The sequence below is a fragment of the Lynx rufus genome, unplaced genomic scaffold, assembly GCF_022079265.1.
Source record: "Lynx rufus isolate CCGP_SWC_20201006 ecotype Redwood Valley unplaced genomic scaffold, mLynRuf1.p SCAF_17, whole genome shotgun sequence".
Lineage (NCBI taxonomy): Eukaryota > Metazoa > Chordata > Mammalia > Carnivora > Felidae > Lynx > Lynx rufus.
Genome location: NW_025814831.1, coordinates 24,010,653 through 24,038,092, shown reverse-complemented (window position 1 = coordinate 24,038,092; position 27,440 = coordinate 24,010,653). Strand labels below are relative to the sequence as shown.

Here is a 27,440-nt window from a genome sequence, read left to right as displayed (position 1 = left end):
TGTAGAATAAAGGCTCTCCATAACACAGTACCTGGGTTAAAAAAAGTTTCCCATACTGAAGCATCATTAGGGGGTCCCATTGCAGTTCTTGTCCAACAACATGAAACACATCTTTAAAATATAAGTTAGTACTGGGATGCCTGGGTGGCTCAGTTGGTTAAGCAGCCAACTTCAGCTCAGGTCATGATCTCGTGGTCTGTGACTTAGGGCCCCACATAGGGTTCTGTGCTGACAGCTCAGAGCCTGGAGCCTGATTTGGATTCTGTGTTTCCCTAACTTTCTGCCCCTCCCTTGCTTGCTTGCACTCTCTCTCTCTCTCTCTCTCTCTCTCTCAAGAATAATAAACATTAGAAAAAAATTTTTTAAATAAGTTAGTACTTATAAAAAAGAATATTTTCTCTTTACATGTTTTTGAAGCATGAAAGCAATTTAATATTAGTTCTTCAATGTGGAAAATATATGAATTATAGAAAAAGAAATAGAGGAAATAGAACTAAAGGGAAAATTCTGACATCATAGTCCATTATCAACCATTACATAATGAACATGGTTTTGAGATATACAAATAAACAATCATCCTTGGGGAGGAACCAAGATGGCAGAACAGCATGGAATTTTTTTTTGTGTCACATCCATGAAATAAAGCCAGATAAATGCTAAACCATCCTGCACACCTAGAAATATGATTTGAGAATTAACACAACAATCTCCACAACCTGAAACACAGAACTCAGCAGGTACTCAGCATGGAGAGGTGAACTGAGGGAGACAGAAGCCGTGTAGGGCAGGGGGCTATTTTTGTGTCCAGAGAAAGGACAGAGACTGAGGGGGTGATGGTGGGGAGAGTATGGGAAAGCACCCCCCCAAAAAAAAGCAGCTGGAAAGAAAGTGGAAAAGTGGAAACAGCCACAGGTACTGAACTAAAAAGGGAGAAAGGAGAAAGGAGAGGGTTTAAATTACATTAAGACTCTATAAACAGGGGGAGCACAGAGTCTGAAACTCCACAGCTCGATACCTGGCAGTACTCTGATGAGAAGGGTGAATCCCCAGGAACAAAGTGAAGTCCATGGGTCTTTGGGCCACATGGAGAGAGGCAGTTCCCCTGCTGGGAGGACATCTGGTAGAGACTGTGTGGCTCCCCCACAGGCAAAGGCCCCAGTGGACCCGGGAGAACAACCACATTCACTGGTGCTGGAACAAGGTCATTGAGGTGAAGCCTGGTACCAGAGGCATGTTGCGATTTGCCATAATCCCTGAAACAGTGCTGCTACACAATTGTGTGAACATTTTCTGGGGCAGACTGACACCCAGCCACAGTCTCTGGGCATCGGCAGCAGCACAGTACCACAAACATTCCTGGATGCGGCCAGCACCTGGCCATTGCTTGGTGAGACACTCCCACAGGGGCAGAAGGAGTCAAAGCCACAGTCCCTCAGAAGTAAGGCGTTGGGAAACACAGCCGCATCCTAGATAAAATTCAGCAGGACGGTGCTGCCTGGGGCTTGATCACAGACAGTGTAAAAGCAGGGAGTGGACAGAAGGCAAAGACAAAGGATGGGTGCATGATTACTGATCAGGGAAAACAGAGTTCTCATTCTAGAGACTGGGTAGCTGGGTGACACCATTTTCACCGCTCCCTTGAGTACGCATACACACCTACAAGCACCACAACAATCTACCCCAGTAAGCTAGGCAGCGCCATCTAATGGAGAAGGGAGCCATTACATAAAGTCCCACCCAACTTGGCCAACTTTGATATTCAGGAACACAAGTCTCTCTGCCTGCTTAGTTTACGGACTCTAAAGTGCTTCATATTTTGACTTCAGGGGAAAATGAAGTAATTTGAATCGTATTTCAGACTGTTCACTGGTCCATATATACAATTTTCTTTTTTTTCCGTTTCTCTCTTTTTCATTTCTTTTCTTTTTCTTGAATACAGAAAGAGAAAAAAATATTTTTATTTCCAATTTTTATTACAAATATTTTATTCAATTTTTTCTACTATATGTTTTACTTTTTGTAAAATTTTCAAATTCTATTTTAGTTTCATCATTTAATTTTATTCTACTTCAGTGTATTCATTGTTTCAATTTTCAAATGATTTCCTTTTTTTTTTTTCTTTCTTTCCCTTTTGCTCTAATCTCTCAAGCCCATTTCAACACTCAGGCAAAACACACCTAGGATATGGAATCATTTATTTGATTTTTTGTGTGTGTTCATTGTTTTTAATTTTTTATTTAATTTTTTATTTTAATTGTTTTTTTTACCTCATTAATTCCCTTTATCCCTTCAAAATGACAAAACAAAGGAATTTACCCCAAAAGAAAGAGCAGGCAAAAATGACAGCCAGGGATTTAACCAACACAGATGCAATCAAGATTTCTGAACCAGAATTTACAATCTGGATAATAAGAATACTAGCTGGAGTCAAAAACGGATTAGAATCCCTTTCTGTGGAGATAAAAGAAGTAACATCCAGTCAGAATGGAATAAAAAAATTCTATAACTAAGCAGCAATCTTAAATGGAAGCCATGGTGGCAAGGATGGATGAGGAAAAGCAGAGGTTCAGCAATATAGAGGACAAACTTATGGAGAATAATGAAGCAGAAAAAAAAAGAGGCAGACTAAGGCAAATGATCATGATTTAAGAATTAGAGAAATCAGTGACTCATTAAAAAGGAACAACAGGGGCGCCTGGGTGGCGCAGTCGGTTAAGCGTCCGACTTCAGCCAGGTCACGATCTCGCGCTCCGTGAGTTCGAGCCCCGCGTCAGGCTCTGGGCTGATGGCTCAGAGCCTGGAGCCTGCTTACGATTCTGTGTCTCCCTCTCTCTCTGCCCCTCCCCCGTTCATACTCTGTCTCTCTCTGTCCCAAAAATAAATAAACGTTGAAAAAAAAAATTTTTTTTTAAAAAAAAAGGAACAACATAAGAATCATAGGGGCCCCAGAAGATGAAGAGAGAGAAAAAGGGGTAGAGGGTTATGTGAGCAAATCATTGTGGAAAACTTTCCTAACCTGGGGAAAGACACAGACATCAAAATCCAGGAAGCACAAAGGACTCCCATTAGATTCAACAAAAACTTACAATCAACAAGGTATTTCATAGTCAAATGCACAAAATACCCAGGCAAGGAGAGAATCATGAGAGCAGCAAGGGGAAAAAAAGTCCTTAACCTACAAGGGAAGACACATCAGGTTTGCAGCACACCTATCCACAGAAACTTGGCAGGCCAGAAAGGAGTGGCAGGATATATTCAATATGCTGAATCAGAAAAATATGGATCCAACAATTCTTTATCCAGCAAGGCTGTCATTCAAAATAGAAGGAGAGATAAAAAGTTTCCCAGACACACAAAAATTAAAGAAGTCCGTGACCACTAAACCAGCCCTGCAAGAAATTTTAAGAGGAACTTTCTGAGGGGAGAAAAGAAAGACGAAATCATACATACATACATACATACCAAAAGCAACAAAGACTAGAAGGGACCAGAGAACACCACCAGAAACTCCAACTCTGCAAGCATCATAATGGCAATAAATTAATATCTTTTAGTACTCACTCTAAATGTCAATGGACTAAATTCTCCAATTAAAGGACATAGGGTAACAGAATGGATAAGAAAACAAGATCCATCTATATGCTGTTTACAAGAGACCCACTTTAGATTTAAAGACACCTTCATATGGAAAGTGAGATGATGGAGAACCATCTATCATGCTAATGGTCAACAAAAGAAAGCAAGAGTAGCCATACTTATATCAGACAATCTAGAGTTTAAAATAAAGACTGTAACAAGAGATAAAGAAGGGTATTATATCATAATTAAGGGGTCTATACACCAAGAAGACCTAATAATTGTAAAAATTTATGTGCCAAATGTATGAGCACCCAAATATATAAATCAATTAATCACAAACATAAAGAAACTCATTGATAGCAATAGCATAATAGTAGGAGACTTCAACACCCTGCTCACAGCAATGGACAGATCATTAACCAAAAATCAACAAGGAAACAATGGCTTTGAATGACACACTGGACCAGATGGACTTAACAGATATATTCAGACCATTTCACCCTAACACAGTGAAATGTTCTTCTCCAGTGGACATGGAATGATCTCCAGAATACACCACACATTGGAACACAAATCAGCCTGCAACAAGTACAAAAAAAACAAGATCATACCATGCATATTTTCAGACCACAATGCTATGAAACTCGAAATCAACCACAGGAAAAATTTGGAAAGGTAAAAAATACATGGAGACTAAAGAACATCCTATTAAAGGATGAATGGGCTAACTAAGAAGTTAAAGAGGAAATTAAAAAGTTCATGGAAGCCAATGAAAATGATAACACCACAACACAAAACCTCTGGGACACAGAAAAGGTGGTCATAAGAGGAAAGTATATAGCAATCCAGGCCTTCCTAAAGAAGGAAGAAAGGTCTCAGATACACAATCTAAATTTATACCTTAAAGAGCTGGAAAAGGAACAGCAAATAAAACCCCAAACCAGCAAAAAACAAGAAATAATAAAGATTAGAGCAGAAATTAATGCTATCAAAACCAACAAAAAAAAAAAACACAACAAAAAAATCAGCAGAACAGATCAATGAAACAAGAAGCTTGTTCTTTGAAGGAATTAGCAAAATTGATAAACCACTAGCCAGTTTGATCAAAAAAAAGGAAAGGACACAAGTGAAATCAAGAATGAAAGAGGAGAGATCACAACCAACACAACAGAAATAAAAACAATAATAAGAGAATATTATGAGCAATCATATGCCAATAAAATGGGCAATCTGGAAGAAATGGACAAATTCCTAGACACATATACACTACCAAAACTGAAACAGGAAGAAACAGAAAATTTGAACAAACTCATAACCAGTAAGGAAATCGAATTAGTAATCAAAAATCTGCCAAAAAACAAGTCTCCAGGGCCAGATGGCTTTCTAGGGGAATTCTACCAAACATTTAACAAAGAGTTAACATTCTCTTGAAACTGTTCCAAAAAATGTAAATGGAAGGAAAACATCCAAACTCTTTCTATGAAGCCAGCATTACCTTGATTCCAAAACCAGACAGAGACCCCACTAAAAAGGAGAACTATAGACCAATTTCCCTGATGAACATGGATGCAAATATACTCAACAAGATATTAGTCAACCGGATCCAGCAATACGTTAAAAAAATTATTCACCACAACCAAGTGGGATTTAAACCTGGGATGCAGGGCTGGTTCAATAACCACAAACCAATCAATGTGATGTGATTGATCACATCAATAAAAGAAAGGACAAAAACCATATGATCCTCTCAATAGATGCAGAGAAAGCATTTGACAAAATATAACATCCTTTCTTGATAAAAACCCTCAAGAAATTAGGGATAGAAGGATAATCATAAAAGCCATATAGGAGCAACCCAATGCTAATATCATCCTCAATGGGGAAAAACTGAGAGCGTTCCCCCTAAGGTCAGGAACAAGACAGGGATGTCCACTCTCGCCACTGTAATTCAACGTAGTATTGGATGTCAGCCTCTGTAATCAGACAACACAAAGAAATAAAAGGCATCCAAATCAGTCAGGAGGAGGTCAAAGTTTCACTCCTCACAGAGGACATGATACTCTATATGGAAAACCCAAAAGATTCCACCAAAAAACTGCTAGAACTGATCCATGAATTCAGCAACGTGGCAGGATATAAAATCAATGCACAGAAATCAGTTGCATTCCTATATACCAACAATGAAGCAACAGAAAGAGAAATAAAGGTTTGATCCCATTTACAATTACACCAAAAACCATAAAATACCTAGGAATAAATCTAACCAAAGAGGTGAAAAATCTATACACTGAAAACTATAGAAAGCTTATGAAAGAAATTGAGGAAGACAAAAAAAAAAAAAAAAAAGGAAAAAGATTCCAGGCTCCTGGATAGGAAAAACAAATATTGTTAAAATGTCGATACTACCCAAAGCAATCTACATATTCAATGTAATCACTTTCAAAATAACACCAGCATTCTTCACAGAGATAGAACAAATAATCCTAAAATTTGTATGGAACCAGAAAAGACCCCAAATAGCCAAAGCAATCTTGAAAAAGAAAACCAAAGCAGGAGGCATCACAATCCTGGACTTCAGGCTGTATTACAAAGCTGTAATCATCAAGCCAGTATGGTACTGGCACAAAAACAGACACTCAGATCAATGGAATAGAATAGAGAACCCAGAAATGGACCCACAAACGTATGGCCAACTAATCTTTGCAAAGCAGGAAAGAATATTCAGAGGAATAAAGACAGTCTCTTCAGTAAGTGGTGCTGGGAAAACTGGACAGCGACATGCAGAAAAATTAACCTGTATCACTTTCTTACACCATACATAAAAAGAACTCGAAATGGATGAGAGACCTAAATGTAAGACAGGAAGCCATCATAATCCTCGAGGATAAAGCAGTCAAAAACCTCTTTGACTTTGGCCACAGCAACTTCTTACTCAACACATATCCAGAGGCAAGGGAAACCAAAGCAAAAATGAACTACGGGGACCTCATCAAAATAAAAGGCTTCTGCACTGAAGGAAACAATCAGCAAAACTAAAAGGCAACAGACAGAATGGGAGAAGATATTTACAAATGACGTATCAGATACAGGGTTAGTATCCAAAATCTATAAAGAACTTATCAAACTCAACACCCAAAAAACAAAGAATCCAGTGAAGAAATGGGCAAAAGACATGAACAGACACTTCTCCAAAGAAGACACCTAGATGGCCAACCGACACATGAAAAAATGCTCAACATCACTCATCATCAGGGAAATACAAATCAAAACCACAATGAGATACCACCTTACACCCATCAGAATGGCTAACATGAACAACTCAGGCAACAACAGATGTTGGCGAGGATGCAGAGAAAGAGGATCTCTTTTGCATTGTTGGTGGGAATGCAAGCTGGTGCAGCCACTCTGGAAAACAGTATGGAGGTTCCTCAAAAAATTAAAAATAGAACTACCCTACAACCCAGCAATTGCACTATTAGGTATTTATCCAAGGGATACAGGTATGCTGTTTTGAAGAAGCACATGCACCCCAATGTTTATAGCAGTGCTATCAACAATAGACAAAGTATGGAAAGAGACTAAATACCCATCGATGGCTGAATAGATAAAGATGTGTATATATATATACATACACATACAATGGAGTATTACTCGGCAATCAAAAAGAATGAAACTTTGCCATTTGCAACTATATGCATGGAACTAGAGGGTATTATGCTAAGTGAAATTAGAGAAAGACAAATATGACTTCAGTCATATGAGGACTTTAAGCCACAGAACAGATAAACACAAGTGAAAGGAAGCAAAAATAATATAAAAACAAGGAGAGGGACAAAACATAAGAGACTCTTAAATATGGAGAACAAATGGGGGGTGGGTTGTGGGAGGGGGGATGGGCTAAATGGGAATGGGGCATTAAGGAATCTACCCCTGAAATCATTGTTGCACTATATGCTAACTAACTTGGATGTAAATTTAAAAAATAAATTAAAAAAAATCATCTTCAGTGATAAAGGCCTGATGATATTGATTTAAATTATAAAAGCTGATTATAGGTAACCTACCCTAATTAAAGTTAATAGACAAAAAGAAGCAATATAAATTCCTAAGTAAGTTAGGATTATTTTTAGATTTTATTTATTCATTTTAATGTTTACTTATTTATTTTGAGAGAGAGAGAGAGAGAGAGAGATTGAGAGAGAGAGAGCACAACAGGGGAGTGGCAGAGAAATGGAGAGACAGAGAGAATCCCAAGCAGGCTCCTCACTGTCAGCACAGAACCCTATGAGGGGTCTAACTCATGAACTGTGAGATACGACCTGAACTGAAATCAAGAGTCAGATGTGGGCACCTGAGTGGCCCAGTTGGTTGAGTATCTGACTCCAGCTCATGTCATGATCTTGTGATCTGTGAGTTTGAGCCCCAGGTCAGGCGCTATGCTGACAGCTCAGAGCCTGGAGCCTGTTTCAGATTCTGTGTCTTCCTCTCTCTCTTCCCCTCCCCCACTCACACTCTGTCTCTCTCTCTCTCAAAAATGAATAAACGTTAAAAGAAAAAAAAGAGTCAGATGTGTAACTGACTGAGCCACCTGTGTACCCCAAGATTTTATTTTTAAGTAATCTCTACCCCCAGTGTGGGGCTCGAACTCACAACTCTGAGATCAAGAGTTGTGTGTTCCACTTACTGAGCAAGCCAGGTGCCCCCTAAATAAGTTTTTAAAAGCAAATGGTTATTTGAGTAATAAAAACATATTATACTTAATATGCTTTAAATAAAGGCCCAGTTTGTGCTTTGTGGGATTTGACTTTTTTTTTAAATACCTGTATTTATAATTTTATAAATAAGTTCTTTATATGAAAAGAAATTGCCTGTAGTTATGAGTAGCTTGCTTAAAAAATTAAGCATCCAATTGTTTGTGTCATTATTTATAATATTAAATAAAATGAAAAACATATTCAACAACAGAGAATTATTTAACTTATGTTACACCGTTAAAACAATGCAATTAAAATAATGACTTGCCTTAGCAGTACTTGTTTAAATCATTTTAAAGACATTAAAATTCATGTGTATAACAATTTATCTATATGAGAAAAAGCATTTGACATGATATTAAGTTTAAAAACAATAAACAATTGATGACAATCAGGTACAGCTATGATTAGTGAAACAAAGATTGGAAGGCAAGTGCATCATGTTTCATTATTGCCGTGTTTTCATGTTGAAATAGCAGGTGGTACTACCAACATTTTTAATAAAAATTACAATGATTACCATAATAAACATCCTCGTGGGAAAATTTTTGTTCCTATCATTTGTAATTGCCTTACAACAAATCCCATAAATAGACATATTAGATCAAAGAATGTTTCCAAAACTTCTTATCTAGTGCCAATTGCTACTCAGAAATTTTTATACAAATGTACAGTCCATCAGGCAGTAAATAGGATGCCCCCTTGTAACTTTCATTTTTATTTTATTTATTTATTTATTTCTGATTTATTTTTATTTATTTATTTATTTATTTTTAATGTTTACTTTTGGGAGAGAGAGAGAGGCAGAGGCAGAGAGAGAGAAAGAATCCCAAGCAAGCTCCGCACTGTCAGCTCAGAGCCTGACATGGGACTTGATCCTATGAACTGTGGGATCATGGCCTGAGCTGAAATCAAGTGTCGGATGATTAACTGACTGAGCCACCCAGGTGACCCCCATTGTAATTTTTAAAAAGAAAAGAAAAATGAAGTAAACCATCAACATTTGAGCCTTTTTTTCCCAAATGTGGTTCTAAGATCCATTGTGTTTTATGATTACTATAGAAAATATGCAAAGAAGTTGAGAAGACATCATTGTCATGTACTGCTGCTTTTCAGCATAGTAACAAGTGTGTTTGGAAATTGCCTATTTTCTCTGATTAGGAAGCTTTGTAGAGATCCGCAGGAAATATATTTCCAGTAGTTTCTGTAGTCAAGGTGAAGGAAGCCATGACTGCTCTGAGTGAGACCATTCTGTAATTATCGCCCCTTGAAGACCACTTCCAATCTCTGTAAGCTAGGTAATTTATGTCTGAATATTTCTCATTTTTAAGAACAGTTCTTACTTTCACTGAGTTCTGTTTATCTGGTTTTCCCATGCTAATGTTTAAATACTTTATAGAATTTTGGCCAAGTCCTTATTTATATCTTTTAATAAAACTGTAGGATTTTTAAAAATGTAATCGCAATATAATCACTTTGCATTTAGTCCTTCAGTAAATCCTAGGAAAATGACAGAATACCTGTTCAAAATGAGATGTACAGCTTTAACTTTTTTGTTTGTTTGTTTCACCACAAATTGCCACACTTATCTTTGCTTTGGACACCGCTGCCTGAAATTTTCTGTAACTGAAACACAACGATAAAATGTAGAGTTTAAGGAGACATAATAACGTCTGGAACCAGGATACTTATATTTGACTTTTTCTCTTTATGAAGTTCCAGTTCCTTCATCTAACATGAGGATAATAATAGTAAGTGCCTCTAGGGATTTTATGACTTTCAACAAGATAATGTAAAACATACATTTCTACATATCACTAAGTGGGTGCCAGGTCTTGCTTCATTTATCATCATTATGATCACCACCATAACCAAACCTGTGGTGGATAAGCTTCTTAATCAGTAGGTCTCAGATACTGAAAAGTGGGTTTTGTTTTTGTATTTGTTTTGTTTGTTTGTTTTTTGAGAGAGAGAGTGCAAGTGAGCAACGGACAGAGAGAGAATCCCATGAGGGGCAGATAGAGAGAGAAAGAGAGGGAAGGAGAGAGAGAGAAGTGAGGCTCACTCAATGCAGGGCTTAAGCTCACCTGATGTGGAACTTCAACTCATGAACCATGAAATCATGACCTGAGTCTAAGTCAGATGCTTAATGAATGAGCTGCCCAGGTGCCCTGGAGAGGGGTTTCAAATGAAGATTCTTGGACCTCATGTCCAAAGATTCTGATTCAGCTTGTGGAGCTGGGCCCAGATAATTCTGATGTAAAAAGGTTCCACTGACTACATTTTGAACTTCTGACTTACAGCTGGTCTAAGAATTAAAATGACATGAGACAGATTAACAGGAGGAAACAAAGTTTAATTTTGTAAATATGATGAATTCACACAGACATGAGGTTCCAAAGACAGGCAAAATGAAGGACATATGCCATCCTCATCCAAGAAGGGGATGGGGTATGGGACTTCAAAGAAAAGAAAAGCAATTCATGGGAAGATGAAAAAAGAGTAAATGTTTGACAAACAAATATTCACTGACCCATACAGAAACAAGGGGACGAAGAAAGGAATTTTAACAAACAGACTTTGCTAAATTCCTCCCTGTCTACCTAATTCATATTTTACTGTAGTTATCTATGGTGATAGCTCCCTTCCTGGAACAGGTCCTTTATCTAAATTCTTTCAGGCAGTTAGGGGAAGGTCACAATTTCTTCCTGGGTCATTTGGACCCTGATTGTTTTCTGTGTGAAATATAATCTGCATGCCAAAGTGGCACACTGTGGAGCAACTTGCCCTTGGTCCCTACAAGGGTTAAGGTAAGGAGCTTAGCTCTCCTTTTTTTTTTTTTTTTTTTTTAAGTTCAATCACATGGAAGTAGAAAAAAACAGAAAAACTGTTTCAACAAGGCAACCTGTTTCCAAACTGATTATCTCATGTTAAATGTGAATAACTATTGATGATCTACCAAATAGTATACATGTTGGGAATAGAGAGCCCTCTTGCTTTCCTCCTGTTGCTTTCCTTCTGGGGAATTTTATTGCTCTGTGGGTGGTGGATCAGAACAAAGGAGTGGACCCATAGCAGGATACCATCAGGAAGCACCCAAACAGTGGTAAAGATTGGAATACAGATGCTGAGTGGCCTAGGTACATTCTTAAATCCCCTGTGGCTTAATCACTTAAATCCACTGTGCCCACTTTCTCATCTGTAAAATAGGGAACTAATACTATCTACCTTATAGCATTGTTGTAACAATTAAATGATGGGATTTTGAAATAGGATGACTAAAGTTGAAGTGCATTTTAATTAATCATCTTTGTTCAGCTGTCTTCCTCCCTAAAGGTTGGCAGTCATTGATCAAATAATGTATCCTATCTCTTCCTCTCCCCAGCCAAAGATGGTGCCTATGATACTGAATACAAATTATAAAAGGAAACATGGAACACTGGTCAAGCAAAATGTATTGCTCTGCCTGCAATTTCCCCTTCTCTACTCCAGATATTAAAAACTAATTCTCTCAGTTATTCATTGCTGGCAGAGATGATTAATTTAATCTTTATAGATAAAGTAAAATGTTTGGACGAAAGGAGCAAATACTCTGCTGAGGCTAATTGTAAGGCACATTCGGGTGAATAATTCATTGTGTGCAGTATAATGATATCATAGATGGTTAGCCAAGAACAAACATCAATTCTATAAAGAGAATTAAACTAAAACCAAGTCCATTTGGCAGCAGAAAATGAATATAGTCCTTACAGCCAATATGGATCTCGTTTTGGTAGATCCTACCAGGGCCCAGAAGGATTCAACTATTAGCAATTTATGATAGTCTTTTTTCATGATTGCCTTTATTTCTCAGTGCTGACTTTTCATATTCAGCAAAATATTTTGAGTATCACCTGGTGTTTAGAATTGTGCTAGTGTAAGAGGGACATTGGAAAAATCCCATACTGCTGCTATGCGTGGTGGCTGTGTATGTGACTTAATCTCGATGAGCTTTCAGTTTCTCACCAGAAAAATGGAGAAAACAAACATGGGATTGTTATGAGGATAATATGAGATTTATTTAAAACATCGCTTAATATAGTGCTGAGACTGTAGCAAGTACTTGGTCAGGGAGAAAGATGGAGACATGTAATATGTGTACATGGGTATATCTATAAAAATATACATGCATATTATAAATAACATTTCTGTCTATCCTACCATCCAGCTATCTTCCCTTTTACCACCCAGCCTTATTCATTTTTCAAGGTATTTTCCTTTCTTCCACACATTTTATAATCCTCATCAACAAATACAAGAAGAAAACAGATGGAAAGATTCTTTTCCTCATTAGTAGTTAAAAATGCAAATTATAGCACCCTGGAAATGAGGATTTAAAAAAAAAAGATAACATGAGCTGATGTGGCTAAGATAAACTAGTTCCTTACTAACAATACTTTACAATCTTTTTGTAAAGCAATATTTCAAAAGTAAGAGCCATAAATGTGCTCTTAGTCAGCATCCCTTCTCAAAAAGTGTATCCAAATGTGCCAGAAGCAAAAATTTAGTGACACAATTAATATCTTCATGGGTAAACCTAAGATGGAAAAGTTTTAAAAAACAAACACCACAAATGGAAGACTATGTAATTTATGGCACAACCAAACAATGGAATGTAACAGAACAATTAAAAATGGTAATAACATATAAAACATGTAAAAACATGAAAAATATTTATGACAATGTAAATAAAAATGCTTAATAAGTTCTATATCAAGATTACGACTAGACTACGCATATGTGAAAGTTATAGCGAAAAAAATATATGAGCTTTTAATGAGGTAAAATTAGCAATTTTTGTGATGACAACTTTTTGGAATTTTTAAAAATCTTGGCATTTTTCTTTATTGAAAAGTGAAGATCAAAGTCTTACCTACTGTGTGACAGCTTCTCACTGAACTGAAATTATATGTACTTTCTTCCCTTTTTAAAAATAATACAATGCCATTTAGTTGTACTTCTTATTCTGGACTTTCCATATATTATTTTTTATTACTTCCACTGACTTCCTGCTTGTTTATTTCTTCCCAGAAAGCCTTTAAACCCTTTAAGGGCAGAGGTTGGGTAATTTCCATTTTACAAATAGCTCACAATATCTTGCCCTGACCCGAATTCAGTAAAGATAAGATAAACTGAAGAGAATTGGCAACAAATATGAATGAATCACAAAAGTATTACCAATAAATTTAGATAAAACTGATTTATCAATTTGGGAGCTGGTTAACCAAACCAAAATGCTTATTAGGCACCTTCATGCAGGATAAGGATAAGGAAAGGCACTTGGGGCTTTGTTCTCTTGATCCCTTCAAGGTTCACCTTAAGTCTGGTGTCACTAATGTACTGCCTCCTGCTGCTGTTCTTTCCATCCTGGATTCTTACAGATGTGTTTATTTCCTTGATTTTCCCCAAACACCATTCAGATAAGCCATTTGCATCTACGTCAGACTCACTAAAGATTTGGCAAAATAGATACGCGCACTCACACAATGGGAACTTTTGAAAACGGAAGGTTAGATACTCTTTGTATCAATCACATTCTAGTCAGGAAAGCAGAAAGCACACTAAACATTTAAACAGAGAGGACTTAACAGGAATTTTCTGAACAGGCATCTGAGGTGAGCAACTGGGTATACAAATGAACAATGGCCTGGTATGTATTACAAAAGAACTCTGACCCTTGACCTCTGTAGAAGTCAGCCCAGCATGGTCAAGACTTGACCAATGAACACTAGTTTCCCTATTTTCTTTATCCACTATCCACCCTTCCCCCAACTTTGGGGAGTATGTCCCAAACCAAGTATGCTCTCCAAATCAATCCCATGGTACCCTGCTTCTAACTAGCCTGCCTCCAAGATTCCTCATTCCAACAAGCCCCAGTCAGAGCACACCTGAAACCTTCCCCTTCTTTCACCATAAAGATTCTCCACTCTCAGTCTGCCTTGGAGTTGCTGCCAAGTGCAAGTGATGGTGGTTGACTCCTTTGCTATGGAAAGCGTTGGATAAATAGCCTGTTTGTTCTCATTTTGGCGTTGTTTTTTGCCACAGTTTGGAATTTAAAAATGAGGTTACACTGAGGTAATACAAAGTTAATAAGCACTGCAAGTCACCACCACCCTTAGTGTTGGAGGAGAAAAAAGGAGATATTAGAGCCTAGAAGCTCAGACCCCACACAGTTGAGGAAGGGGTTACCATCTGGCTGATGATAGCAAATCAGGATCTTGGAGAGGGATCTTGGCTTCTGGCTGGGGCTGAGCCCTCTGAGACGAGGATGCTGCCCCTCTTAGTCTGGTACATCTAAGAGGGTACAATGAGGCTGGTCCTGGAAATGCCAGAAGATAGACACTGAAGCTGACTGATGCTATTTGAATGAAGTTCTTTGTCAGGTGGATGGTTATAGAAATAGCAAATGGCTCCAGTGACAAAAATAGCAAACAAAGGGGAAGGAGCAAGTTCCCAGCAAGTCCCCAGACTCATTGTGGCAAAAACTAACAAAGGCAGCTGACAAAAGAAAATGCTTAGATATATAGCATCTAAGCAACACCATAGCAAAGTAGAGTATAGAAAGGCAACAGAGGAGAAAGACCTCTTAATAATTAACACCCTCTGTCCTTAAAAGAAGTTTAGCCACCCACACTGCCCAAAGCCATTATTAGTTAGCTTTTTCTTCCTTTGTTTTCTTCTCATTCCTTCTTGAATCATCTTTATTTTCTCCAAACTCCCAAGAAACATGACTCTTTCTTTTTTACATTGCATTCTTCTAAACTATGCCCTGGGAGACTCACTGTTTGTACCCTAAATCTGCCAAATGGAGGCATTTTGCTTTACAAAAACCTGTTGCTCTAGAGGAAAAAAAAAAAAAATTATACTACTCCCTTGGGAGACAGAAGCAGCTGCCGCCAATTGGAACTTCTAAAAGCCTTTTTGTCCTTGTTTACTTTGTTATGCATGTTTCCATGATATCTGTGCATATGTGCTGGCAGATGCTAGGGTGACTGCAAATGTGAGGTTTCTAGGAAGTGGCATCTCACTGTGGGAAAATGCATGTTAACAAAGGTAAGGGCAAGAAGATTCAGTGGTAGGGGAGGGTAAAGGAATGCAGATATGGGGAATGAGGTCAAAGTTGGGAAACTCTCAGAGTCCATACCTGCAGAAGAATGTTTTCTTCTGTTAACTTTTCAAAGTAATATAATTTGAAAAGATAATCCATGTTCATTGTAAACAACAAAACAGCATTGTTGGTATGTAAAGATGTGAAAATCCTCCCTCATCCTCCATTATTTCCACTTCCCAGGTATATCCACATTTAATTGCTTGGTATGTATTCTTTTTTTCAATAGGTAGTCCCCTCACACTGTCTTGGGTTTAGCCACATGACTTGCTTTAGCCAATGAGATGATAGCAAATCTTATACAAGTAGGAGCTTGAAAAACGCTACTGCATTAAGGTTTGCCCTCTCCTGCTGTTGGCAACCTTTCTACCTCATGTGAACAAGCCTAGGCTGGCTTCCTGAAGGGTGAGAGACCACATGGAGGAAGGCCTCAGTCACCCTAACCATCCCTGACTTTCCAGCAGAGGCCTGGGCATGTGAGTGAGGCCATTCTCGACCATCCATCCATCCTCAGCTAAGTGAGAACAACTTCCAAACCCATTCATTGACTCATGAGAATAGATGTTTTAAGTAACTGAGTTTTGAAATGGTTTGTTGCACATTGTAAGTTAGTTCATAAAGATGAAAAGATATAAATACGTTTTTATTTCTGTGTATAAATATTACAGGTTTAAAAATATTTTTTATTTATAGCCACGTGAGTAACATATGGTTACATTCTTTAAAAATCCCAAGCATCCAGGGGTCCCTGGGTGGCTCAGTCGGTTAAGCATCTGACTCTTGATTTTGGCTCAGGTCATTATCTCACAGTTTGTGGGGCTCCTCTCTGACAATGCAGAGCCTGTTTGGGATTCTCTCTCTCTCTCTCTCTCTCTCTCTTTTTTTTCTCTTTCTCTCTACCCCCCCCCCCGCCCTTCCCCTGCTCTCTCTCAAAATAAATAAACTTAAAAAAAGAAACAGAAAACATTCTCTCTCTCCCTTTGCCTCTCTCCCCTTCTCATGTGCATGCTCTCTCTCTTAAATTAAAAAAAAATTAATTTAAAAAATCACAAGCCTACACGTAAGGTGAAAGAATCCCTTTAATCAGTAGCCACCATCCAAGTCATCAGTGGGTATGTGTTCTTCTGGATCTATACCTGCTTTGTGAATTAGAAAACAGAGATTTTACTTTCTTCACTTTTTACTTTATTCACTCAACAGTATGGCTTGGAAATATCTCCATCCCAATGAACTTAAGTCTATTCCTACATGCATGCACACACATACCTTACTGCTTTACTCCTAAATCTTTATAATGTGAAATCTGTTAAATCAAGTTACTCTCAATTTATTCTTTTACAAAGCTGCCTTTACCTTCTTTCACATTTATTCTTTATGTACATTTATTCTTTCACTTGAATTTAATATTCATCTAGTCAAGATAGATGAAATATCTTGTAGGGAATTCTGGGGGATTACACTGAATTTATTAAGTTTGAAAGACTTAAGTTTATCGTATTGCACCTCCCATTCACATATTATATTTCTCTTTTACTTAGGTCTTTTCATCACCTTCAGCAAAATTCTATAACTTTCTATATATTATTATACATTTATTTCTAGACTCCTTTATCGTTGGTTTATATATTGTGTTTCCATCAGAAGAAGGATCTTTATTTTGTTTAATGCTTATTTATTATTATTTATTTTGACAGAGAGAGAGCAGGGGAGAGAGAGAGAGAGAGGGAGAGAGAGAGAGGAAATCCCAAGCAGGCTCCATGCTCAGCACAAAGCCTGATGTGGGGCTTGACCCTGTGAGATCATGACCTGAGCCAAATCAAGAGTCAGACACTTAACCAACTGAGCCACCAGGCACCCCAGAAGGATCTTTAAGTCTATTATGTTCCACTGGTACATAGGAGAGCCCTAGATTTTTTTGTTTTTTGCGTTATCTTTTATCAGGCCACAATACTGAACTTTCTTATTCATTCTAATAGGAAAACTAAGACAATCAACTGACAAACTCTAGAGGTAATCTTATCACTTATAAATAATGATTAATTCTTCCTTTCACTATGTATATCTCATATAATTTTTTTTTATTTTATTAGATTAGAACTCTGGTGTAGAGTATTAAAGGTGTTAGTAGGCATCTTTAGCTTCTGACTTTGATGGGAATATTTCTAGTGATTCACCATTGATCATGATATTTGCTATGGGTTGCTGGTAGAAATTTTATATCAAATTAGAGTTGTTTCTTAGTTCTCATTTTCTTGGAGTGTTTTTTTTTTTTAAATAAAGAATGGGTGCTGAATATCATCAGGTGCTTTTTCACTATCTATTGAGATAGTGCTTTCCTTCTTATTTATGAGCTAAATTATCATAATAAATTCTATTATTAAACTACTCTTGCATTTCTGAAATAAATACTAGTTATGTTGTATTATTTTCTAAAACACTACTATGCCTTTTTAGTAGTATTTTACTTTAGTAAAATACTGTTCACAAATGAACTTTTTCAATAGTTTTATTTTCTTATTGTCTCCTTATCTACATTTAATAATAGATTATAATTGACAAGAGGAACAAGAGGATTCGAACTGGAAGAGTCCATTTATATGTGGATTTTTTTTGATACAGTGCTGTAAATGTATTTTCTCTTATTATCTTTTTTAATGTTTATTTTAGTTTTGAGAGAGAGAGAAAGAGAGAGTGTGCACTCACAAGCAAGCCAGGGGAGAGGCAGAGAGAGGGACAGAGGATCCGAAGCAGGCTCTGTGCTGACAGCAGAGAGTGTGATGTGGGCTCAAACCCATGAACCATGAGATCATGACCCAAGCCAAAGTTGGGTGCTTAACCGACTGAGCCACCCAGGTTCCCCTCTTTCTTATTATCTTCTTAATAACATTTTATTTTCTCTAGCTTACTTTATTGTAAGAATACAGTATATAGTATAACAAAATATGTGTTAATTGACTATTTATGTTATCTGTAAGGCTTCCTTCTGGTCAACAGTAGACTGTTCATGGTTAAAGTTTTGGACTTTCAGGGTGCCTGGGTGGCTCAGTCTGTTAAGTGCCCGACTTTGGCTCAGGTCATGATCTCGCCATTCATGAGTTTGAGCCCCCGGGTCAGGCTCTGTGCTGACAGCTTCAGATGCTGCTTCAGATGCTGTCTCCCTCTCTCTCTGCCCATCCCCCGCTCATGCTCTGTCTATGTCTCTCAAAAATAAATTTTCAGCTGCATGTGGGGTCGGCACCTGTAACCCTCATGTTGTTCAAGGGTCAGATGTAATTCAACTCCTTTATCCTTGATGGTGTAAGAGTGGCTTATAGTTATCTCTAGGTATAAGGTACTGTGTTTGTATGTCTGTTTGTATGTGTGTGTTTTGTTCTGCCAGTGACATATCTACATTAAATTCATGCAAATTCTTCTCTCCTCATCTATCTCTCTATCCACCATCTTTCTCACTCTCCCTGTCTCTATAAATCTATCAAGTATTCATCTATATATATACTATTGCCTCCTCTGAGTAATTTTGATTTTCATCTTCTAAAATAGCTGCTGAAATTTTTATTTGTATCTTCAGTGCCTCCCTTTTTTCTTGTGTTTTTCTCGGATATTTGAGATAGCATTTGAAAATGGTAGTGAATACTCACATAGCTCTTTATAGACAGACATTGTTCTCAGTGTTTTTCATGTATTGACTCAATTCAATCTTCATAGCCACCTACTTCTGGTTGAACATGATAAACTATATTAGTTGGGATTGATTTGGGAAAACAAAACACCCCAGATATTTCAGCAAAGAGTACTTAGGGGATTGGTTAAACAAGTTTGGAACACTGAAAAATCAAAATGAGAACAGTGAAGTAACCTAGAGCCATATGGAAGTAATAGTGGCAAAAAGTGGCTGCCACCTATAAATGTAGAGAAATTTATGAAAGAGTTTCAGAACCTAGAAACTCCATAGAATTGGAGGGCAGAATTCTGAGCAGGAGATGCCAGTGTAGGTCAGGTAGGCAGAGGAGGGGTCTCTTGGAGATGAGGCAGTGCCCACTGTATGGATATTGATGAGGGAGAGTGAAGAAGCTTGTTCTGGGATGCCAAAAGAAGGTAGAAGACTAGAACCAACTGCTGTTTCCATGATTACTTCCTATTGTTAGGACCCTGGTAACATTAACTACAAACAAACCAGGAAATTCCTACCCCTGCCTCTTAGTTGTGCTTTTTGTGCTCTCTGTGGGCATAACTTTATAGTTCATAAAATGACAAAGAGAAATAAGTTTACAAATTCATAGCTCCAGCTTCATAGAGAAAAATATTGTAGGATATATTTAGAGTTTAAAGAAAAAAGCTTAATAATGAGCACCAAAAATTTAAATAATTTTTCTATGTCACACAGCTAGTAAGTATAGACCTAGTATTCAAACCTAGGCAGTCTGTTTCCAGCATCTGTGCTCTTAACCACCACACAATATTACCTCTCCAACTGTTTAAATTCCAGAAAATTACTTAATTCTATCTCACTAGTTTCTCTCGAACTATGGTCTTTCTTCTGTTCTGCCCAACTACTGGGTATTATTTCAATGATGAGAGTTTTGTTTATTTTTAAATTTTTAAAATTTTATTATGGTAAGAACACTTAACATGATGTTTATGCTCTTAAATTTCGAAGTGTACAATACAGTGTTGTTAACTATAGGCCTAATGTTTACAGTAGATCTCTAGAAGTTGTTCATTTTCTATTATTGAAACTTTATACTCACAGAATAGCAACTCTTCATTCCCTCCACCAGGCCCTGGCAACCACTATTCTACTCTCTTCTTCTCTGACTTAAACTATCCTAGGTAGCTTATATAAGTGGAATCATGAAGTGTTTGTCCTTCTGTGGCTGGATTATTCTACTAAGTATAATGTCCTCAAGGTCCATCCATGTAGTCACATATTCTTTTTTTAAGGCTAAATAATATTCCATTTTTTTCTGTATAACACCCTTTCTTTACCCATTCATCCATCAATGGGCATTTAAGTTGTTTCCACATCTGGGCTATGTGTGAATAGTGCTGCAGTAAATATGGAAGTACTAATATCTCTCGATTCTTTTTGGATAAATACACAGAAATGGGATTGCTGGATCATATGCTAATTTTATTTAATTATTTGTTTATTTGTTTAGTTACTTATCCTCAAGCTACCTAACATATAGTGTAGTCTTGGCTTCAGGAGTAGAACCCAGTGATTCATCTCTTACGTATGACACCCCATGCTCTTCCTGAAGAGTACCCTCCTTAATGCCCGTCACCCATTTAACCCATCCCCATCAACCCTCAGGTTTTATGGTTTGCCTTTCTCTCTGTTTTCATCTTATTTTTTCCTTCCCTTCCCCTATGTTCACCTATTAAGTTTCTCCACATGTGAATGAAATCAGATGATATCTGTCTTTCTCTGACTTATTTCGCTTAGCATAATAGCCTCCAGTTCCATCCACATTGTTGAAAAGGCCAAGATTTCGTTGTTTTTTTGTAAGAACTTCCATAATATTTTTCATAACAGCTACACTCTTATATTCTTATCAACAGTATTCAGAGGTTCCATATTTCCCCATATTCTTGCCAATAATGATGACAGCTTTTCTTTATATATTAGGTTAATTTTATTATGGGTCAAATATCTTCTTACATTTCTGAGGATATAAATTATACTTACCCTAAACTTCTTGTTATGATTATTCTTCTAAGTCTCTGTCCTCATGATTAAGTTACTCTTTTATTGAGGAACAACAAACTACTAGCTTTCCTCAAGTGTTCGATGACTTTTTTTAAGTAAGTCACTTTAATGTTTTTTGTTTTTTGTGTGTGTGGTTTTTTTCTACAGTAGAATAAATAGTTCTCTTGGTAACTGCAGACATATGAGGCTCTTGGGTAGTATTAAGAAACATCTCAGTAATGCTGGTTTTCCAGATTGGCGTGTAGTCTTCAATAATTGTCAGGAGTTACTTATATGAAATTGATGCCAAAATATAGGGCCACATTTATGCATCCATTATTTTCAAGATTGCTGGTAACCTGTGGGTATAATTTCCCCCAATACTTTGCCTTCTTGTGTCCCAAGGTCCAACCTGCTCATGTTCACCTCAATGACACTTCTTTGGTAATGATACCCAAAGTTGCATATAGTGGGGATAGGACATTCTTATTTATACCAAGTATTGATAGGCAAAAGGTGCTGTTCAGTTCAGGATGAGTTACATGCACTTTTGAAACATAAATCCATTGGCTTAATGAGTCTTTCATATTTAGGTGGTTTTTGAGTAAAGCCATTTCCAACAAAGCAGACTTTAGTAAATATCCTCTTCCACATCTTCTCCTTTCTCCTTTCTGTTCAAATAACTTAATACTTCTGTTTCTTTCCAGACAGGAATTTGGGCAGAACTTTCCTGCTCTCATTTTTTGTTTTTGTTTAATCATATTAGAAAGTATTTTAGCTCAGGACTGTTCCCCTATGTCCAGTGGATTTGCAGGTACTGCTCCTTGTGGAGTCTTTTTTTAATCATTAGTTTGTTTGGTGCTTCTCTTTTCTTGCATCTTGGTAGTTTTCATTTGTATTTTGTCAGCATGGCTCTGTTTATGGTAGAGCTTAGCATTCAAACCAATCATCATTTTTGCCTTTGAACATTTATGAGCCTCTTGACCTTCCTTCTTTCTCCTTTTCTCATGCTAATCCAAATTCAATATGTTCCTTTTGTGGCATGGTGATAACTGCCAAGCGATCAGGTGCAAAGAAGCTCTCAATTTTGGGGTCTCAGAGACGTATGAGCTGACTCCACACCAGCCACCACAGGAAGGGGACAGTTGTAAAATGACCAGTTCCAGAAAAAGCATGATGTAATTGGTAACTATTGGTGTGCTTTCATGTCTATAGCCGAAATACCTTGCTGGATTGACTGTCCACTTATGGGGAGAGGTGAGATGAATTGCTGTGGCCTGGATTGAGCAGGTTTCTTTCAGAGTAGAGAGGCTTGGGTGCAATATGGCAGCCTTCAGCATTATCCCATTTCCTTGACCCCAAATTCTTACAGCCTAATACCCTCCTACCTCCATCTTACCTGAGTCTGAAACCTCTGTGGCTGTTCTCTGGACTAAGAAGGTGTGTTATGCAGAATCTGTCCTGCTTGGTTCCCTCTTCTGATAACCATTTGGTTACTCTTAGTACCTCTCTTGAACCCAGAGTCCACTACACTTGGTTATGAAGCTCCTTTGGGACTGCTCCTAACTTTTCTAGAAGCAAAATATGTTCTATGTCTTGGGAACTTAAATTTTTTCTCACTTCATTCTTCTCATTTCCCATTTTTCAAGAATTTTTCATGTGTTATGGTCCATTAAGAGTTTTCATTCTTGATTGACATACCAGATGTGAATTTTAAAAAGACAATACATAATCATTTGTAGAGATATTTTATGACATGGAGTAGCTAAAGTAGTGCTAAGTCTGCCATCCAGAATGAAATTTTACATCTTTTTTTAAATGGGTTTTTTACTCTTCATAATATTTTGGAACATTTTTAATGAATCAATTAAACACACTTCCATGAAAGTAGGTACACGTTATTTTAAGGTTGCAATAGTGTTGTAGATATGAATATACCACATAGACATTCCCATTGATGACCATTTTCATTTCTTTCCAATTTTTACTGTTATAAACAATACTGAAATAGTGCATCACATACTTTTGAAATTGTCTCTATAGAATCGATTTTTCAGTGCAGATTCATAAAGTCAAAAAGATATATTCATGGGATGTGGTTTTCAGAGAAAGAGATCATTCTTTCTTCTCCATGTTTTTGTTAACCCCATTTGCATTAGATCAAGGTGCTTATTGTTCTGGCTATTTCAGTCCAGGGAGTTGAGTGATGGCCCGTCATCTATAAGTATCCTCATTTAATCAGAGTAGTAGAACCAGGACAGAGATGGGTATTCAAACACACAGAGAAGTATGATGCAAAAAAGAAGCATCACCCATGGATTCCCAGAACATTAAAATGGGGCTACAATATCTGTTGATAAATAAATGACAGTGATTTTCATTAAAATGTTTACTTAGAAATATGCAGAAAAATAACATGTCCTGAAGTCAAACAACTAATTTCTAAAAATTATCAGAAGCTTTACACACACCAAGAAACATTTAATCCTTTTTAGCAAAGAGATCTTTTCTTCACATCCTAAATCCTTTTTATCAATAGACTCAAATCCCAACATCTGTTTTCATCCCTCTTTTAAACATCTTCTTACCCATTCTGGACTTCTTTCCAACAATTAACACTTTCAAGTTCTGTTCCTTTCTCTTATCCTCATGTATAAGCTCCAAAATGTCTGTGTCAGACAAACATCTGATAAACCTACCAGAATAACCCTGGGTACAAAAGTTATTAATCTGAGATGAACTAATTCATAACAGATGACCAAAATATCACTAGAATTTGCTAGAAATGTGCTGTGTGTGACTTGTTATTTTTTCTAGAAACTATAAGAAAGCACAGGCAGGACATACAAACACACACACATACACACAGGAAAGAAGAGAAGGAAAAAAAAAAACAATTGCTTTGGCAGATGGTGTTTCAAAAGCCATGTTTCCAGTTCTACAATTGCAGAACCTTGCCATTTCTCCCATCAGAAGGTAGAGTCTAATGTTCACTCCTTGAATGTAGGTCAACATTTGTGACTGCCCAATAAACAGAATGCAAAGGAAGAGATATTGTGTGACTTTTGAGGCTAGGACACAAAAGGTGATACAGTTTCCATCTGGCTCTTTCTCTGGGACACTCACTTTTGGACCTCAGCCACCAAATTTTGAGGAATCCAAGGCTCCATGAAGAAGCCACCTGTAGGTGATCTGGTTGACAGTCCTAAATCAAGTCCCAGATGAAAGCTATTATCAATTGCCAGGCATGCAAGTGAATAGCCTCCAGATGATTCCAGTCCCTAGTCTTCCTTGGTAGTATCTTCCAGATGAGGCTTCATCAATATGGATCAGAGACAAGCCATCTCTCCTGTGCCCTATTCAAGTTCCTGACACATAGAGAATCTGTAACAAATGGATGTTTTTGCCTTATTTGGGGAAATCATGGAAAAACAACCTTCACCCTTATAAAAATGGAATACTCACCTTGAGTTATTGAAATTAATAAATATTGAAGCATATATGTTTAAAACATCAGGTTTGAACAAGGCTGGACACATTCACACCCTTCCATCACCAATGCTGGTTCTAGTGTAGAATTAATTATTTTACTAGAGATATGAATCAATATCAATGGATCTCAGATGTTTCAGGTGGGCACTTCTTCCTGTCCTTTGGTATTTTCTCTCCTGTGTAGCTGAAAATGTTTAAAATTGCAATAGATTCTCCTAATGTTTAATTGAAAATTTCCCTTCCTATGTTTTAAGGCATTGTCTCTAAGGTTCCTATCTAACGTCAGCCTTGACCCTCCTATTGCATGCTGTATACTCTACTGAGATTCATTTCTCTTTCTTGGCACCTGCATTCTCTGTTAGGTTGGTAGAGTTGAATGAGAATTAATAATTTATTCATTTGGAAGAAATTGATAAGTTTATTATTTAGCAAGTATATTTCAGAATGCCTTAGGCTTATCTATTAAGGATTCCTACTCCTTTAGATCATAAAAAAAAAAAAAAAAGCAGTAAGGTTTTACCCAAGACACCTATTAGGTCAGCCCTGCAAAAAGAAATCAAATTGGGTAAGACCTTGTTTTGTTTTTAGTTTTAGTGAGCAAGACTCTTTGCTTGGACTCAGGCTTGATGCAACAGTTAATGGGAAATTTTATCTCTTTCTGATGATGTGCAAATAGTCACACAGTTGAGTGTGAGTCTTATATTCAATCAAAGATTAAAGCCTACGTTCATTTATGGTGTCTCGGGTTCTGTTTTGGTAATGAAATTCATTGTTTTAAAAAAAATTTACTCTGCAGCTTGTTCTAACACAATTGCTATCTGACTACATTTATAACCTACACCATACCATTTATGGATAAAATAATGAAATTTCACAGAGAATTAATTTAATATTCTCAGAGGAATTTTCCATATCTGTTTTTTTCTTTACTTACCAAATATGGCTGTGTGAATAAGGGAGGGGAAAGACATGGGAAACTAGATTCTATTCCATTGCTGCAGTTTGATCTAAAGCAACTAAGAGACATTCTTTTTTCAGGTTCCTCAGATGGAAAATTTTCTACTCATGTTGGTCCTTTATCTTCCTAGGTGAGGTATAGATAATGAATGGGATACTGTTGTTTATTTGAAGATGAATATGTTAGAGAGGTGTTAGGATTAAATAATAATTTGTAATTTGTGGTATTAAATACTCTAGTGTTACTTTTAAATCACTACCTCATAAATTAGAGTTGCCAAAAGTGATCTAAAATTGGAAATATGTAGGGGCATCTAGGTGGCTCAGTCGGTTAAGTGTCAGACCCTTGATTTCAGCTCAGGTCATGATCTCACAGTTTGTGAGATGAAGCCCCATGTCAGGCTCCATGTTGACTGCACAGAGCCTGCTTAGGATTCTCTCCCTCTCTCTCTCTGAAAGTAAATAAATAAACTCTAAATAAAATGAGAATATGTAGCATTAATACTCTATTCCTTGTGTCTTGAAAACCAGACATGTTTGCTACTACAGCTACTTTATGATTCTTGGTGTGCATGTATATATACATGTGTATGTTTACAAAATGAAACAAAGACCAGAGAAGTATATCCTTTGAGAGAAAGTGCATACAAATAGGAAAAGCTTTTTACCCTGAGGTTATTGATAACTTTCTCTCCAGTTCCTTTCAGGATTTTTCCTTCAAATAATCATGGAGCTGAGAGAGTAGGACAGAACTCACCCATACTGGATGTTACACTTGCTGGATGTTTTCTACTCCTTTAGTGTAGCTTCTTATCTCAAGCAGCCTTCCTTTTTGGCAGTGTCCAATCATGACAGAACTATGTATGTAAGAGAACTCAGAACATAGACATAGCTAGAACATCTTCATTCGTTATGAGCTAAAATATAAGTGTGCTTATATGAAATGTGTCCTTGAGTTTGTTTTGGTTTAGAGTAGGTTTCTCTGATTCTGGGTTGAGCTTCATATTCTAGCCCATGAAAATAATCTTCCAGATGGATTTATTAGGCAGTTAATTTAGTACTTTCTAGTCATGGCAATAGAATTTTGCAGTGGCCCTATTTTTTTCCCTCTTTTTGGACTACTGCAAAATATCCTCCACTCAGTCAACACGTAACTGTGAACTATGGTGTGTGACCAACTCTATTGGTGAAACTATCTATTCTTGCAAGAAATAAGGGCATGCGGATTTGGGAGATTAGTTTGTGCTCCACAGTCACAATTCTTTTTCTTTTAATGAACTTAGGACATTATTCTCAAAGCATTCAGGGGGCAGGTCTTTCTGGCATTTTTTCTTATAATAGCCATAATCACCATTAGTACTACTGTCACTGCATTGTGTTTTGTGGATACCTACCAGATGTCAGACATTGCTCTCCATGTTCAATATGTTATCTTCTTAAACTTTGTGAAATAGATATAACCCCTTGTTTTACAAATGAGTAAGTCATAGTCACCAAAGCATAGTGGATATAGTAAAATTATTGGTGTCACAGAGACTTGAACTCAGTCTCTGCCACTTCAGAGATGTAGTATTATTGCTTAAGTCATTGGATTTTTTTTTAATCTCAACGTCATAAAAGATTTAAAAAAATGTTTGGTTTGAGGGAACCATGAAGCAAAAAACAAATGAAAGAAAAACAAACAGCAAAAACAAAACAAGCAAACAAAACAGATAACCAGACTTTAAAGATTCTTTCCCCACCCCACCCCCCTTCAGGTGTCTAAACTGTTGTAAAAATGACCAACACCCATGTTGATCAGGTGAACTTGAACTTCTGATTA

General features: G+C 37.0%; 1 pseudogene; it reads right to left on the bottom strand.

The window, feature by feature from the left end:
• Positions 1-21,459: 21,459 nt before the first annotated feature.
• LOC124512250 (ribosome biogenesis protein NSA2 homolog) overlaps positions 21,460-27,440 on the bottom strand; it is a 35,227-nt pseudogene continuing 29,246 nt past the window's right edge.